At 44.5% G+C, this 13,933-nt stretch overlaps 1 pseudogene; it reads left to right on the forward strand.

Annotated features, from left to right (window-relative positions):
* Positions 1-2,939: 2,939 nt before the first annotated feature.
* On the forward strand, positions 2,940-11,926 carry LOC135522299 (bromodomain-containing protein 2-like; annotated as a pseudogene).
* Positions 11,927-13,933: the final 2,007 nt, after the last annotated feature.

Genomic DNA, 13,933 nt, shown 5'->3' on the forward strand with positions numbered 1-13,933 from the left:
CATGGGGTCCAAAAAAAACACAAAACATGAGAAGTAACAAAACACTGGTACCCTGATAGACAGTCGCACACATTTTAAACACAACGATAATTAAACAATAAAGTATAATAACGCTGATCCACGACATGTTTATTCTTTTTTTTAAAGGTAATTTTGCTGTTAGCTTGAGTAATTGGAGAATGGAATCCTGGCTCTGTGTAAACCTGTGCATTGTCGTGAATTCGTTTTGGATTTGGGTATTGTGAAGAGACCCCTGGTGGCATGTCTTGTGGGTATGTATGGGTTTCTGAGCTGAATGTTATTTGATTATGCAGACAATCTGGATTTGGCGTATTGCTCTGTTTTAGCCAGCTGTGCTAGGTCTTTCTTTGCTGCACAACCATATTACCAGGCACTAATCAAGATGGGACAAGACCAGAGTCTGAACAACTAGTACAGTTGATTTGTGTGTTAAAAAAACGCAGAACATCTAACATCTTTTCATAACAGACATACATGTGTAAGACCAGTTGCAAATTATTTTTAAAATAGGGAAGAGTAATGGCTGAATGCAGCTGCCCTAAGGGACACTGTGATGCTAGAGAAGCTTCCATTGAAGAACACTCCCTGGGTTCTATTGGATAAATAACTCTCCAATCATGTGATTTCAGGTGATGTAAAGCCAAAGCAAGTGGTTATTGATCCTAAATAGTTATTGAAGAAACTCAAAAGACTGCACTGAAAATAATACAGCTCCAACTATCATATTATCCATTTATTTTAAGCAATCATCTGTCATCTGAGTCAGTGCAGTACAAGTTGAGTGCCCTTCTCTATGCATGCTGAAAGTCAGTAGTTAACTTGTTCTCTGAAAAATAGCATTATATTCGCTCCATCAGTTTACTAAGAGCAGGCAGCGAAACTGATTAGGTGGCTATTAGGGCCAAAAAAGGCTGTTTTACTATTTTTAGGCAGTGGAATGACTTTAGCTTCCCTCTATGCCTGTGGACACCCTTTTTAGGCTTTGGTTAAAGATATAGCAAATAGGGGTGGCAATACAGTCTGCTACCATTCTCAATATTTTCTCATCAAGGTTTTCTATACCGTTTGGCTTATCATTATTGATGATAACAATAGTTTTTCCAACTCTCCCACACTAACTTCACCAAATTCAAAACAGCCATCATTCTCTTTCATTATTATACATTTTACACAAAAATATGATGGTTCACCGACCTGAGTTTTTCCACTTCACTAGTGAAACAGTCATTGAAATGATTGCCAATATCAAAAAAAAATGTTATAAATTACCCATCAACTTCAATAAATGATGAAGATTAATTGGGTATTCTACCCATGTAATTTAAGGTACTCAAAGTCTTTAAAAAAAATTCACTGTGTTTTATGTCATTTATCTTGGTTTGGTAGTTTCTTATTTTTGTACATTTCCCAATTTACAGTATGCCAACGAATCAACTGACCAGCCTGACTTGTTTGCCACCTCTTTTACACCATTTCTTTGAACTATACAATTTTTCAATTCATCATCAACCCAGAGGGCTCCAACAGTTCTCAGTTAATTCCTTAACAGGTGCATGCTTGTCAACAATTGGCATGAATAACTTCCAGTGGATTAACTTCTTCATACACATCAATGGGAACTGATATTGCTTTAGAGCAAAGCCCTGCAGCATTATTGAAGATATGATCAATACAAGTGGATGTCACAGATCCAACACTATTGGTATGCACTCTAGTTGGTTGAGTAATAAGCCTGAGTCATATTACAGGCATTAGCCACAGTTAGAAGCTTTCCCTTCAGAGGACAGCTTCCCCTTCAGAGCACTCAGAAAAAATACCTATCTGTTAACATCGCACACACTATTAAGCATTGCGCACATATTTAGATGAGGCAGATGAATTTGCAATCTTCTTATGGTCCATCTGCAGCTTTTTGGTTGATTTTTCTCACTTTCTCCATCAAGGTCTCATGTGGAGACTGGAACGCCATCCACAACAATGTTATTCCGCTTGGATTGTCCCTCTAGATATTTATCTGTAATAATGATTCACATACAGTACTGTCATCATCTCACGTGGACTTAGTTTATCATCATCTTGCTGCAGTCAACTGCAATTGCTAAAATGCCATAGATTTGTTATTTTATCAGGCAAGTCAGTTAAGAACACATTTTTATTTACAAAGACTGCCAATTGTGCGCCACCCTATGTAACTCCCAATCACAGCCAGTGATTGAGAGCAGCATGGATTCAATGCAGCCTGGATTTAAACCAGGTACTGCAGTGAGCCCTCTTGCACTGAGATGCATTGTCTTAGACCATTTTGCCCATTGATTGTGGAACCTTCAGTCTACCATAAGGACAAAACCTGATTTTCCTTTCCTAATTAATCATGTGACTTTTGGCTAAATGTCAGGTTTAAAAACATTCACTTTCAACTTAACCTTTATTTAACTAGGCAAGTCAGTTAAGAACAAATTCTTATTTATAATGGCAGCCTACCGGGGAACAGTGGGTTAATTGCCTTGTTCAGGGCAGAACAAGATATTGTCAGCTTGGGGATTCAATCCAGCAACCTTTCGGTCACTGGCCCAACGTTCTCACCACTAGGCTACCTGCCGCCCCCAACTTTAATAGTCCTGGAAAAATATATTTCACTGCATAAGCTTGTAGGCTACTCTAGCATATCTGTTCAGTAGTGCAACTCATGGGAAAACCCTGGCCTAAACTTTATGATAAACTGGCACATCCAGGGTTACAATTATAGTATTGACTCTGGGCCAAGATGTTGAGAACAACTTCTTTAGATTTCAGAATCATCATGTCATGGCTGAACTGCACCACACTCCCCCTGATGTGACAGATTGCATAACTTCAATTTCAAATAAAAAAACGGAGTTATGCTCCAACCTAGTGACTGAATAAAACCTACAACTGCGGCTGATACAGCCAATGGAGTGGGGACTGAGGCTGCTAGACTTGTAAAATGCACCCAGGGGAGGTTGCGTTTTATTCATCCAATACATTGCAATTCTAACGTTTGGCAGGGGCCTTGGCCCATAAAAGGCTGTTGATTTTCTGGCTATTTTAGCTAGCTACCGTTAGCTACTTGGGGCTAAACATTGGGAAATTAGTACGCAGTCATGACATGAGGAAGACCTACCACCGGTAATAATTGTTTTGTATTTAGAATTCGGTTTCGTAAACGTAAAGATTGTAACGGTTATATAAACAAATAATCTGTGTTGTTTTTATCTAACTAGCTAGATTAGCCGCCAAACTAAAGGAACGGGATATTTTTCTTGCAGGGTGTGGCATGTTAAATTACAGACAGCGTGGATAGCCAAACATAATCTAGCACCCATGCGGAGTAGCCAATCGGAAGCAAGTATTACGAGAAGTAGGACAGGAATTGCACGGAAACGACACGTGATATGTTTATAAAGCGGCAGGCCGAAAGCTTTTCGGCGCCATTTCATTGTAGAACTGTTTGGTTTTTATTTAGTGGAAACATAACAGTGGACAAATTTGGAACATAAAAAGAATCCGGATCCATCCTGATGGAAACGGCCGTTAACCCGCCCCTTGACAGGTACATTTAGAAACATTGTACCTTCAGGCTCGGGTCGGAACTGATTTTGCAGGCTTGAAAATGAACACGAATCGGGACTGAATGGCTAAACCTAGTTAGCTAGTATTCACTGTCGGTGCATCATCTAGCTAACTAGTCTTTACTCAACTTGGACACCAAACAATTAAAATATTCCCTTGGCTAGTAAGATGTAAATATAGAGGTTTTTGTTCCGAACAACCCCTTAGTTAGTTATGCAGCGAGGGTGGATATTGCCATAATGTGGGTCAGCCTACTCAATAACTTAGTACTGGGGGATTGTTTAAAATTGGCTGTGGTGATGAAACGCGGCACTGCGCCACCGCCATTTTCCTGCTATAAATCTTAATGACTGAGAAATAAACCGAGATATGGCCGCAGATGTGCAATTTATTTGTAGCTTATTCCGTTGCTCAAACCCGTTTGTTTACTTTCTGATGTTCGCTAGCAAACGTTAGCATCCTGGCTAACTAGCTTGGTAGCTAGCTGGATTCAGTTGTTGACAAACGATGCGATGGTTCCAAGCTAGCCAGCTAAATTAGCGTTTCAACAAATGGGGTCTCACATAAACAATCTAGTAACAAGAGGAGGTGATTGGATAGTTGTGCAAGGGTTTAAGTCACAGGAGTTTGAAGGTTTTGACTGACGATCCTGAGGGTCTGTTTTGGCGTCGGTGTGTTTACAAACACTCATAAAAGGCGGGGCGACGACACTGACCCCCACGCAATAAGCGCAGAAGCCTCGCCTCTCTGCCGGCTGAAATGATTGCCACAGTTAAGAATTAAAGCATATCACAATCTAACTAGCTAATGCCTTTGATTATAGCCTATTACCGGTTAACACCCACAAATCAATGTTAACCTAACCTCCCAAGTATTTTCGTTGGATTAAGTTTAACCAACACACATAGTATGTTGACCAGTTTACTGCCCTCTCTATCTATCCGTCTTTTTCCGGGTTATCAAGGAATAATATTACTAATATGTTGACAGATACTCTGCAGCTCTTTCTCTTTTCTTCAAATGGGTTAACTTCAAAGCTCATGAGCGTTGCCTACTTTTGAGTCAGTGGGATGGCATGTGCTTGCTGTGAGCCCTGGGGTGACTGGGATAAAAATCATCAAAATCTGGTCCAGTGCAAAAGATGGAAGCGAATAGAGGGAGAACCTGCATGTTTTCACTATTCTATCACTAATGCAGGTTTAACTGCCATAAGTGGGGTACAGTACTGATGTTTAGTACAGTAGTGCTTCAATGCTGCCCCAGTGATTTTCCCATCCAGTGATCTGGGTTGCCGGGCTGTGCCAAAAGTGGCAGCCTATTGATAGAATCCTCATTGCATTGGTGAGAGAGAAGATGGCGAAGGGCCTGTGTTGGCGAAGGGTTCCTTCCTAATGCTTTCCTGCTTGAATTGTAGGGCAATGATGAAATATCGCAAATATCAAGCACATTGTAGCTTACTACTTTTGAAATGCCAGGGCTGAGGGATAATTTTAGCATATGAATGAGTTTTCTGCCCAAATGTATCTCTCCCCTAATACACCCCTTTCTGTCTTCCCACGGCCTGTCCTGTCTATCCCACTACTTTAACCTCTCCCACCCTCTGTTCCTCTCTCCTGGTCAGCATCTCTCTGGGAGTGGTGGGGCTGTCTGGTGGCGGGATGGAGCACCATGTCTCGGGCCCAGGCAAGCGCATGCGGAAGCCCTCGCTGCTGTATGAAGGCTTTGAGAGCCCCCAGTTGCCACATGCGCCGCCCCCTCCCCCGGTCCAGCCCCCCGTCAGGGACCCCGGCCGGCAGGGTTGCATGACCAACCAGCTGCAGTTCCTCCAGAAGGCTATGATCAAGTCCCTGTGGAGACACCATTTTGCCTGGCCTTTCCATGAGCCAGTGGATGCCTTCAGACTCAACCTCCCAGTGAGTTACACTGTTTGTCTATGTGTAGAGATTAGTGGTCACCAACATTGGTCCTAGAGAGCCATAGGGGTTGCAAGCTTTTGTTACAACCCACCACCATGAAGGCCTACACCTATGAGTGTTTGTCCATAGTTGACATCCTTGTCATACCATCATTCAACAGTCGTTACTCTCTTTTTCTTTATTCTGTTCTTTCTTGCTCTACTAGGATTATCACAAGATCATCAAGCAGCCCATGGACATGGGCACCATCAAGAAACGGCTGGAGAACAACTACTACCGCAGCGCCAGTGAGTGCATGCAGGACTTCAACACCATGTTCACCAACTGTTACATCTACAACAAGGTATGGCCATAATATTTACATGTGTAGGTCAGGCTAATGCATCAATGACAACGGACCGAATATGTTTATCATAAGGTCTTTCCATATTCACAGAAACTGTAGATGTTAACGGTGTTAACTGGATTTTGATTATAAAGTGCCAGTGGCCTCTTCTCCTCTCCCAGCCCACAGATGACATAGTGCTGATGGCCCAGTCCCTGGAGAAAGTGTTCCTGCAGAAGGTGGCCCAGATGCCCCAGGAGGAGATTGAGCTGCCCCCTCCTGCCCCCAGGGGCAAGCCTGGCAAAGGAGGCCGCAAGTCCAACGGTGAGTCACTCTGGAGAATGTGGTGGGGAAAAGAACGTAAGGGCAATGTTCAATGAAGAGTTGGTTAATGTATTGTGTATGTTTGGTTAAATATGAGTTGGAACAACAGTGTTTAACGTGTAGTTCACTGTACATTTTTGGCCATAATATTCTTGGTAGTATTACCATTATGTATGTGTTCTTGTGTCTGATTTTTCTCTGTCCATCTTTCAGTGTGGAAAGCTCACCAGGTCCCTGCGGTGTCCCAGTCAGCATACTCCCCCTCCTCCTCTGACACGGGTGACTCCGACAACCCCCTCAGACCATGCTGCCCAAGAGTCTGCCCCCCACACAGCTGTTGAGCCTGCCCCCCACACTGCCCACCGCTAAGGTACCACACCTCACTTCACTAAGACCTGAATAGGAACTTGCTATAGTACTGTACATTGTATTGATGCTACATACTTGTTGCTGCCTTCACACTGTATATAGGCTACAGAACCTCCATTGACAAGCAGAATACCATACTGTAACTTCTCTCTCTCTCTGTGCAGAAGAAGGGAGTGAAGCGGAAGGCGGACACCACCACTCCCTCCAACATGATGACCATGCCCCTGGCCGTAGGAGGGGGTCGGATTGTGGGCCTGGGGAAAGGAGGCCACGGGCAAGGCCTGAGCCACGACCCCTCCACTCTCTCCCTCACCTCCCTGGGGGACATGGACCCCCCTCCCAGCCTGGTTAGAGGACCCATGGGCCCAGGAGGCCCCGTTCTGCTCCAGCCAATGATGGCCGGAGGTGGGAAGACCTTGGCTCGGCGCGGGGGCAGTGGACGCCCCATCAAGCCCCCCAAAAAGGATCTGCCGGACTCTGTGCAGCCCAAGGCGCCGCGGCGGGCCAAGTTGAGCCAGCAGCTGCGTTACTGTAACAGTGTACTGAAGGATCTGCTGTCCAAGAAACACGCGGCCTACGCCTGGCCCTTCTACAAGCCAGTGGACGCCTCGGCCCTGGGCCTGCACGACTATCACGACATAATCAAGTGCCCCATGGACCTCAGCAACATCAAGGTCAGCTTGCAAGATAGAGATGTCGCACTGCCGTGACTCAATGAGAACTGAATGTGGCTGAAATACACAGTTCATAGACTACCTCATATCTTCTCAGATTTGTTTTGCGTGGATATCTGTAACAGTATGAAACCAAGGAGGCTTATCCCGATCTAGAGTCCTCTCCTTCATCTGTTGGAGTTTTAAAACAGTCTCTTTTCTCTCCCATCTTTCTCTCAGAGGAGGATGGACAGTCGGGAGTACAGGGATTCGCAACAGTTTTCCGCTGACGTCCGACTCATGTTCTCCAACTGCTACAAATACAACCCCCCCGACCATGACGTAGTGGGCATGGCCCGCAAACTGCAGGTGAGCTTGGTTCCGTCACCACAACTCACCCTGGAACCCTTAGTTCACTGTTGTTGCCAGACTTCTATGTCCACTTCACGCTCAGTGGGTTTTACTTGCAATGACTGCGGTATGTGGTCGTCTTACCTACCGTGGCTGAACGCGCTGACTGCAAGGCACTCTGGATTAGTCTACTTAATGACTAATATGTCAATCGTTTTGGTCTCCATTTCCTCTGTTCTGTCCTTACAACTTTGTCTCTCGTGATAACCGTTATTGTTGTGTAACAAAACAAAAAGGAACATGATCCACAGTGGTGTTAAAAAACAAGCTCTCACTCACTCCGTTTTGTCCGTCCATCCAGGACGTGTTTGAGTTCCGCTTCGCCAAGATGCCGGACGAGCCCCTCCAGCAGGCTCCCCCCAAGTCCCGTGGCATGGGCGGCAGCATGGGCGCTCACGGTGGAGGTGAGTCCTCGTCTTCGTCGTCGTCGTCCTCCTCCTCGTCAGAGAGCGAGCCCAGCAGCGAGAGCGAGAGCAGCCCCAGCTCGGACAGCGAGGAGGAGCGAGCACACCGCCTGGCCGAGTTACAGGACCAGGTGTGTACACAGGTAGACTCAACCCCCCCGTTCACCTAACACACTGCACCACACACACACTGTACCACACACATAACAGGCCTGCTTTCATCTACACATCACAAGCATAGACTGCATCAAGAGTTTAGACTTCTGTCTGACACAGGGTTTTCTAATATTCTGACAAATCCATGCTCCTATACATACTTTCACTCATTTGGTGTACATGTTTATACAAGTACTCTGTCTGTGTTCAAACATGCATGTACATAAGCCTGCCATTTTCTGTATTTTCTCACTATTACACTAAGGTAGGCCATCATTGTAAATAAGGATTTGATACCTACTGACTTGCCTTGTTAAATAAAAAAATATCACAGTATTCCATCATGACCTAGCCATATACGTGAAGTGTATTTGTGCAGTTGAACACTCCACCTCTGGTCTGACCCCCGGTCACAGCTCCGAGCCGTACACGAGCAGCTGGCAGCCCTCTCCCAGGGTCCAATTGTCAAGAACAAGAAGAAGAGAGAGAAGAAAGACAAGAAGGAGAAGAAGAAGAAGAAGAAGCCGGAGAAGCGAAGCCGAGGACGGCCCAGTGCGGAGGTAGGGGGTGAGGACTGGGAGATGCCGATGAGGACTCCGAAGAGTAAATCCAGTAGCAGGAGCTCAGCTCCCGCCTCCTCACAGGGCAAGAGAGGCCCCGGCAAGAAGAAGGGCAGCAAGTAAGTACACATTGACCTCAAACATGACCTTTCTCTTTGCTTTTACTCGACTTTTCGATCTGTGATCCATGTCCTCTATTTCTTCTACCTTGCTTGTTTCAGTCTCTCATTTTGTAGACTTTCACATGGCTTCCTCTTTCCACCTTTTCTGTTTCCTCCCTTTGCTTTTTTAATGTTTCTTACACCATTTTATACTTCCACTCTCATCACATTCCAATATCCAACTTGACCTGTTTGTCTCTAGAAACTACAGTGGGGTCGCAGAGTATAAATTATTGTATGGGACCGTATATCAAATTCATTTTGATAAGAGATGAAAATGTAATTAATTGAAGGTGATATGTTTATGTAAAAATGTAAATGTACTGAAATGTCAGCTGTCAATATATTTTGGGTGGGATCACGAGAAATAATTGGATCCCCACAAGTTTGGGCATGAAAAAATGGTCTCCCTGCTGGAAAATTTTGCATACAACTTCCTTAGGACTACTCCACTGTCTCTAACCCCCCCCTTTAGAAACACCAAGAAGTCCCAGGCTGCTACCATGCCCTACTACGCTTCGCCTACTTTCTCCATGCTGCCCCACTACGACTCCGAGGAAGAGGAGGAGACGTCTCCCATGTCGTACGACGAGAAGCGCCAGCTGAGCCTGGACATCAACAAGCTGCCTGGCGAAAAGCTGGGCCGCGTCGTCCACATCATCCAGTCCCGCGAGCCCTCGCTGCGCGACACCAACCCAGAGGAAATCGAAATCGACTTTGAGACGCTCAAGCCGTCGACGCTGCGCGAGCTGGAGCGTTACGTCATGACGTGCCTGAGGAAGAAGCCCCGTAAGCCCTATGGTGAGCGGGAACAAATAGCGATAGCTAATGCTAGCTAGTATGTTGTCACTGCAGACACTTGCTAATGCCATGTTATTCTACAAAGAACTGATGCTACAAACTGGTGCTGTGTTGATAATGCTAAATGCTAGTGCTCTGGTTGACTAATACCATACAAAAGGAACCAGTCTTTCACTAAGGAATGTTTGTATATGTGTGTGTGGGCTGAGTATGTAACCTGTCCTCCTGTCTGTCTAACAGTGAAGAAAGGGGGCCCCGGCAAGTCCAGAGAAGAACTGACCCTGGAGAAGAAGAGGGAGCTGGAGAGGAGGCTGCAGGATGTCAGCGGACAGCTCAACTCTGGCAAGAAACCCCAGAAACCCAAGGGTGAGAACCACAGACACACAGAGCTGCTTTTGCACATGTAGCATTTAGCGTTGAGATAAATGCTAATCCTTTTCCCACTTTGTCTCTCTCTCGCAGCGGAGAAGCTCAGCGGCGTGGAGCCCCATGCCCAGCCCTCCCGCCTCAGTGGCAGCAGCTCCAGCTCAGACTCTTCCTCCTCGTCGTCATCCTCCTCCTCTGACACCAGTGAATCAGACTCTGGTTGATGAGACAGTGGGAGAGGGAGGGAACCCCCCGTAGAGCTCAGGGACATGCAGCAGCCCCAGGACGAGGTCTCCTGGGACGGTCTAGGGAGGAAGAAGAGTGCCCCTCCCTCGAATGGCACCCCAGCACGAACACTCCAAGATGATTGATGATGATGGTGGGATTTGTATGCAGGGTGGAGGACGCGTGAAGGTCACTAAGGATACTCAAGGCCAGAAACATAGAGATCAGCCAGGTTCAAGAACAGCTGCCATGTTAGCGCCTTTATTCTCAATGTTGGTAATGTAACAATACGAGAGCGCCTCTGACCGTTCTCAATGAAATGACCATTCAGGATAATGTATATCCAAGTCTTCACTGGTGTCAACAAATTGCATATCTACTTTTGCTGAACATCTTCATAGGTTTTGAAACTATCAGGAATCAACAGCACAGCGGAGAAGCGTCTATCACTTAGCAACAGCTATGGAGGAGGAAGTGGCTCTCAGAACGTTCAGACAGAACCCGCATCGGCCCAACTCTTTGACTCTGCTCAAGACCCCCCAACACAAATGCATTGTTATCCCTCTCCTCCCTGTGTAAATACTTGTACAATTGATCTATGTTTCTTTTATAAAGAAGAATTTTATGGTGATCCCCCAAAGAGGGAGACTGCGGAGTAGTGAAAGGATGTGAGATGTGCCCAGCCCCATGTTGGACACTTCTTGATATGCACTTATAGATTGATAAGAACTGAATGGGTATAAGCAGTATGGCAGAAACCCCACTTGCCCTCCCAGAAGCTATGTGGAGTGAGTATTGTGATGCTTCACACACATCTGTTTTTTCACTACGAGGCAGTCACTGTCTAGTGGTTGATTTTCAGATCAGATTTTCAGACTTATGTATTTTCTGTCAAGTCTTATAGCTACAGGCACGAGTCAGTACATTTTTGTTGTTGCTGTCTGTGTTTCATTTGACATTTGTTCTAACTGCTAACAGACCTACGTTCAGATGGACATAAAGTTCAGAGGCAAAAGGAGAGTTTTATTTCCATTCCATATGTTACTCTTAAGAGATCTAACTACTGAAACTGTTTTCCTTGACAGTGAGATTTGTCCTACATGTACGACACTCACCATTTAAGAAACAGCCCGGGTGTCATTTCCCAGGAAAGGAGTAGGTTTCTTGATGGTGACACTGCAGTCTTACAATCACAGCAGTCATAGAAGCTGATTGGTTCTTCAGTTCTAAGCAATTCCGTTAACTCTGCTTAAAGAAAAATTCCAATCATTTGGTATTTGTTTCATTAGTCCACTGTTGATGCAGTTCCACAATGTTTTGCATGTCAGCCATTAAGTTTTCAACATAGAACTTTCAAAATAAAGAAAGTGTCACAGTATGATGCGCTTTGCAAGCTAACTGTTGGTTGGATGTTAAATCATCATGTACGCAGGAGTAAACATCCTAAGTTGAAGTTTGGACCAAGAGATACATCAGATGAGATGTACAGAAGCTAGGCTGTTAGATATCGAAGGAAATGTGTGTGTATATATATATATATTATATATATTACTGTATTTCAGTGGTCAAATGATCATGTTTCTTTCTACCAGCGAGTCTTTTTTTCCCCAGTCTTTTCTTTTATACTCTATTTTTATCCTCTTCCACTTAGTCATGTTTTTATTCCAGAACATGTCCTGAACATTGTTTTGCCTCCTGGTTGACTGGATTGCTGCCTCAGGAGCATGCCACTCATTTGAAAACTGTATATATTAAAATGAGACCTCTTCTATAAAGCCTTTTATATTTGTTTGCGATAATGTATACGCAGTACACCCCTATTATTTGTCCAGTGCCTATGGAAAGCATTCCGACCCCTTAACCTCTTCCACATTTTCTTACATCACAGCCTTATTCTAAAATTGATGAGGAACAAACAATTTAATCAATCTACACACAATACCCCATAATGAAAGTGGTTTTTAAAAATGTTTGCCAATTTATAATAATACATTAAAAAAAATCACATTTACATAAATATTCAGATCCTTTACTCAGTACTTTGTTGAAGCACCTTTGGCAGCAACTCCAGTCTTGAGTCTTAATGGGTATGACGCTACAATTCTTCTCCGCAGATCCTCTCAAGCTCTGTCAGGTTAGATGGGAACATTGCTGCACAGCTATTTTCAGGTCTCTCCAGAGATGTTTGATCGGGTTCAAGTCCAGGCTCTGGCTGGGACATTCAGAGACTTGTTCCCGAAGCTACTCCTGCGTTGTCTTGGCCTGTGCTTAGGGTCGTTGTCCTGTTGGAAGGTGAACCTTCGACCCCAGTCTGAGGTCCTGAGAGCTCTGGAGCAGGTTTTCATCAAGGAACTCTGTACTTTGATCTGTTTGTCTTTGCCTCAATCCTGACTAGTCTGCCATTCCCTGTCGCAGAAAAACATCCCCACAGCATGATGCTGCCACCATGCTTTACCATAGGGATGGTGCCATGTTTCCTCCAGACGTGACGCTTGGCCTTCAGGCCAAAGAATTCAAAATTGGTTTCATCAGACCAGAGAATCTGGTTTCTTATGGTCTGAGAGTCTTCAGATGCCTTTTAGAAAACTCCAAATGGGCTGTCATGTACGGTTGAAGTCAGTTTACATACACAGGTTGGAGTCATTAAAACTTGTTTTTTAACCACTCCACAAATTTTGTGTTAACAAACTATAGTTTTGGCAAGTTGATTAGGACATCTACTTTGTGTATGACACAAGGAATTTTTCCAACAATTGTTTATATATATACATACACACAAACAAACAGACATTTTAAATTTGACTTGAGTTAGTTCATAAAAAGGAGTCAGTCAATCGAAATAAATTAGGCCCAACCTAGGGATTTCACTGGGAATATAGATATGCATCTGTTACACGGAACCCAAACTGGCTGCGCGCGTGCGCTATCGTGCATAAATGTATTTTGTCCCCCCACACCAAACGCGATCACAACACGCAGGTTAAAATATCAAAACAAACTCTGAACCAATGTCATTAATTTGGGGACAGGTCGAAAAGCATGAAACATTTATGTCAATTTAGCTAGTTAGCTTGCACTTGCTAGCTAATTTGTCCTATTTAGCTAGCTTGCTGTTGCTAGCTAATTTGTCCTGGGATATAAACATTGAGTTGTTATTTTACCTGAAATGCACAAGGTCCTCTACTCCGACATTTAATCCACACATAAAACGGTCAACTGAATCGTTTCTAGTCATCTCCTTCCAGGCTTTTTCATCTTTGAACTTATATGGCGATTGGCATCTAAGCTTTCATAGTATTACCACGACAACTGGCAAAACAGTTGGTCTTTCAATCATCCTTGTGGGTATAACCAATGAGGATGGCATGTTGGGTACCTGCTTCTATAAACCAATGAGGAGATTGGAGAGGTAGGACTTGCTGCGCGATCTACGTCAGAAATAGAAAGGACTTCTATTTTAGCCCTTGGCAAAGCAGACGCTCTTTAGCGAGCGGGAGCAGTATGGGTGCAAAAATTTAATAACATGAATTTCTAAATGTATTTTGCAATGCTCGCACACGCTACGTGTCCGGTCTGGTCAGCATGATAGTATGGGTCAGAAAACCAGTCCATATCTGGTGTGTCCACCATTTGCACGTTTTCAGGCTGTT

The sequence above is a fragment of the Oncorhynchus masou genome, chromosome 30 (assembly GCF_036934945.1).
Source record: "Oncorhynchus masou masou isolate Uvic2021 chromosome 30, UVic_Omas_1.1, whole genome shotgun sequence".
Classification (NCBI taxonomy): domain Eukaryota; kingdom Metazoa; phylum Chordata; class Actinopteri; order Salmoniformes; family Salmonidae; genus Oncorhynchus; species Oncorhynchus masou.